The sequence below is a fragment of the Salvia hispanica genome, chromosome 5, assembly GCF_029641045.1.
Source record: "Salvia hispanica isolate PSC_SH4W2 chromosome 5, Shi_PSC_v1, whole genome shotgun sequence".
Lineage (NCBI taxonomy): Eukaryota > Viridiplantae > Streptophyta > Magnoliopsida > Lamiales > Lamiaceae > Salvia > Salvia hispanica.
Genome location: NC_142696.1, coordinates 15,978,078 through 15,982,733, shown reverse-complemented (window position 1 = coordinate 15,982,733; position 4,656 = coordinate 15,978,078). Strand labels below are relative to the sequence as shown.

Genomic DNA, 4,656 nt, shown 5'->3' with positions numbered 1-4,656 from the left:
TACTCGATGTTTATCTTTAAATAAATGCAAAACCCTGAGTTCACTATGGTAAGGGTGACATAACTATAAAATGTTTTGGCATGAGTCCACTGAGTATGTTTAAAATACTCAGCCCTGCATGTGTTTTCCCTATGTGCAGGTTGAGCGGCGATGGGCGGTCGGTGGTGTTGAGAAGATTGAATCGAATAAAATGGATGTTTGGAACTATAAGTGTAGTCATGTCTTCATACATGGCTCCGCTTTCTCTTGAAATGCTTCCGCTGAACTTCTTTTTGAAACTTATTATTTTTTGTTGTGGTGAACTTAATTCTTTGCTTTGGAATGAGGGGAATTATTGCGTTTGTTGAAATTATGCTAAACCTTTGGCTTTTGAGCCTAATCTATTAAGTCTTGATTCTCGTAAGTTAGCCGTTGACTTATTGCCTTGATCTTCATTAATTGCTAGGGTAAATCTCTTTAATTGAAACCCTAGTCTCTGTTCTTGTTGTTTTTAAGTTCGCCTAAGTAGCAGTCGCTGCATTTATTATACCCTAGAAATGCCGGGCTGTTACAGTAGAGCATCAGCAGAAGAGCAGAGTGCGGATAGTAGAACGGGGCAACGGCAGAAACCCTAATTTCATTTTTTTTGGAAACCTTAATTTTCTTGAGACAGATTCGAATCCGCTATGATACCATGTAGTACAGTAAAATATAGAGACATAGTAGAGAAAGTAGTACTCCCTCCGTTCCGTAGTAGTGGAGGAATTTCTTTCCGACACGAAGATTAAGAAAAATTGTGTTAAGTGAGTTAAGTAAATGAAGAATAAAGTAGGAAATGAAAAAGGTAGAGAGATGAAGAGAAGATAAAGTAAGAGAGAGAAAGTGAGAAGAAATATGTTAAGTTTTACTAAAAAGATAAATGTTTCCACTACTATAGAACGTACAAAAATGACAAAATGACTCTATTACTATGGAACGAAGGGAGTAGTATATATTATTACTCAATATAGGCCACATATATATATATAGTATAGTAGTACTAAGCTAGACTATGTCACACCATCGATTTGTGATACTAATATTCTTAAGATACTATTATTCTTAACATAGCCAATGTTTTCTTGTGTTATAATTATAACATCGATGTACTCCAAACCAACACTAAGTACAATTCTAAACTAATACTCCCTCCGTTCCATAGTAATAGAGTTATTTTGTCATTTTGGTACGTTCCATAGTAATAGAGTCATTTCTGTTTTTAGTAAAAGTCAACACATTTTTCTCATACCTACTTTACTCTCTCTTACTTCTTTCTCTCTTCATCTCTCTACCTTTTCATTTTCCACTTTATTCTCCCTTTACTTAACTCACCTAACACAATTTTTCTTAATTTTTGTGCCGAAAAGAAACGTCTCCATTACTATGTAACGGAGGAAGTACTATATGGGTTCTTTCAGACGTTGAAAACATTGAGAAATAAACATAATTTTATCATCAACCAAATAATTCACGCTTGCTTTTGGTCAAGTTTTCGAACCCAACTTCTCATATGTTTTTCTATGCATTTGACAACGACATACCCAAAGATATTTTGAATATTTTATAATCATAATATTCTCTGTGACCCGTCTCTTAATAGGTGTCTCATTTTTACCCGACATAGACTTTAAAATATATTCTTTCCGTCTCATTGAAGATGACTCACTTTCCTTTTTAGTTTGTCCCAATTAAAATGACTCATTATTTAAAATGGAAATACCTTTATCTCTACTTTATTCCCCATTTCTTACTTTACTTTCTCCTCTTAACACACAAAATAAATTTGCATAAAATTCCGTGTCCCAAGAAATAGGTCATCTTTCTTGAGACGGAGGGAGTAAATAAAATATAATAGGAGGAAAATGAGTTAAATGGAATGTAGGTCCATCATTACTAAAAATAATAAAAGTAAAATAAGACGATTACCAGAATGGAAGTAATAAATTTCTCAATAATTTAACCATGGCGTTTGTCTTACCGAAAACGTCATTCTCTGCACTTACGGAGTTAACAATACGCCCCTCTCATAAAAGAGTCCTCAATCTCTCTGTATTTTTCCAACATTAATAATTATGATCAAAGCTACTCCCTCCGTCCCAAGGTATTAGACCAACTTTCCTTTTTGGGATGTCCCAACATATTAGACTCATTTCCTTTTTTAGCAAAAAGCATCTATCTTATTTTATTCTCCACCTACTTTTTTCTCTCTTCTCTCCCCTACTTTTTCCCTCTCTCATACTTTACTCTCTCCACTTTAACTATTTAAATATCAATTCCTTAAATCTTGTGCCCAAAAGAAGTGAGTCTAATACTCCGGGACGGAGGGAGTATTAGAATCCATCACCATGGAGGGCCCGAGGTCTCTCTTTCACTGTTGTGAACTCTTAATTTTATGTTCTAATCTCTTTTTTTGTGTTGATTGTTTAACCTACTAATGTGTATTGATGATTCTGTTTGATTGCTGTGTCGAATTTGTGTTATTTTGCATATACATCAGTGATAATCCACGTATTTAAAAAATCTCACCTGTAGATATTATCCTTAATCTAGAAACTGGAGTTTGGCTATGGATTAACAGAAAATTTTGCTCTATTTATAGCTTCCAAATAAAAGTTGTTCAATCCCATCTTAGTACTTTCTTATGATCTATAATCAACAATCAATTATATACTTTGTTGTTTCCAAACACATACCTTTGGAATTTGAATGTTCATTTCTCCTCTCAATGTTTCCTCTCCAACTAGGATTCTAGTAAGCTCTTTAAAGAAGATTTAGCAAGAACACCCTTTTATTGATGCAGGAACTAAAATGGGAGGATGTGGAAATTGGGGAGCCAAACTATGGGGAGATTAAATTGAAAAATAGGGCGATCGGGTTAAACTTCATCGACATTTGTTTCCGTAAAGGGGTTTACACGCCTCCAAGAATGCCTTTCACACCAGGTGTGGAGAGTGTTGGTGAGGTAACTGCTGTAGGTTTAGGAGTTACTGGAATTGAAGTTGGAGATGTTGTTGCTTGTGCTGCTTCATCAACAGGTGCTTATGCAGAAGAGCAAATCATTGCTGCTATAAAAGTGGTTCCCCTGCCTCCTTCTATCCATCCCGTGGTAGCAGCTTCCGTCTTGGTCAAGGGAATGACTGCTCGCTATCTCCTCCGCAAATGCTTTCATGTATGTATACTTATGGTATTATTGAAACATTGAATTTGGATGGAGATGGTAAACTCTGTTACTAATCGACAGGTTGAACGAGGCCACAGTGTCCTCGTGCACGCTGCAGCTGGTGGAACTGGCTCCCTGCTGTGCCAGTGGGCGAATTCCCTTGGCGCTACGGTTATTGGCACTGTCTCAACCGAGGACAAGGCAGCTCAAGCCAAAGACGACGGTTGTCACCATGTTATAATCTACACGCAGCAAGATTTTGTTAGCCGTGTAAAAGAGATAACGTGTGGTCGAGGAGTTGAAGTTGTGTACGATTCAGTTGGCAGAGACACCTTTCAGGTTACATCTTCTACACTTAGTATGTAGGGGTCCTGTTATGTTGACAACTATCTTAAATGATAACCGACAACTATGTTAACACAAAGACATTTGTATGTCAACTAAATGTAACTGACATATAGATGTCTTCTGTTGACATGTGAGACATTTGTATGTTAATATTTGTATGTTAACTACACTTAGTTGACATATAAATGTCTTCGTTCTAACATCCATAATATAGATTGTTGACATAGTTGTCAGTTATCAATTTAATATAGTTATCAACTGATCTCATGTAGTCTATATATATATATTCACATTTGAGATTGAAAATCGGAATAATTGGGTCAGGGGTCAATTGAATGTTTGAAAGTTGGAGGATAGTTGGAGGATACATGGTGAGTTTTGGGCAATCATCCGGAAGTCCAGAGGCGGTCTCTTTGTTAGTTCTAGCAGCCAAGTCTGTGTTCTTGACGCGGCCATCCCTTAAGGATTACAATGCTAGTCGAGATGAAGTGCTCGAAGCTGCATCTGAGGTTTTCACCAATGTTGAGAAAGGCGTTCTACGTGTTCGTGTGAATCATAGTTACCCCTTATCCCAAGCTGCACGAGCTCATTCCGATCTCGAGGAGAGGAGAACATCAGGTTCCATCGTTCTCATACCAGATAGATCACGTTGAACTGGGATGAGATCCTCAGAACTTAGCAAAATTGCAAAATTAAAATGATGTACTAGTATGTTATACCTAACAAAATTATAATTAAACTCACCATTATTAATAAACCAATTATTAATCAATATTAGCAGAAAAATAAGGAAAATAGAATAGTATCACTATCACAATGGTAAGAAACATAGCTAGAATAAGAGGTAAATATATTTAATGCTTGTTAGCAGAACTACCGTTTATGTTTACACCATCCAATAGTAGAAACTAAAAGTTGTGAAAAACTTCTCAATTAAAAATAAGTACTAATCACACTTCTTATGTCAACACAATTGTATAGCACTAGTACTCCCTCTTTCCGGCAATAGGAGTCTCAATTCCTAATAGATAGATTTCGAAAAAAAGGATTAAAAATTCACAAGCCTTTCAGAATTTGGGATTAAATTAGCAAGCCTTTCAGAATATGGGATCGAGACGTGCGTATTTTTC

At 36.1% G+C, this 4,656-nt stretch overlaps 1 pseudogene across 1 annotated transcript; it reads left to right on the top strand.

The window, feature by feature from the left end:
- The first annotated feature begins 1,413 nt into the window (after positions 1-1,413).
- On the top strand, positions 1,414-4,298 carry LOC125190532 (uncharacterized; annotated as a pseudogene). Its single transcript, XR_016130360.1, has 5 exons — positions 1,414-2,103; positions 2,349-2,377; positions 2,819-3,187; positions 3,260-3,517; positions 3,851-4,298. The product of XR_016130360.1 is annotated as an uncharacterized LOC125190532 (transcript).
- Positions 4,299-4,656: the final 358 nt, after the last annotated feature.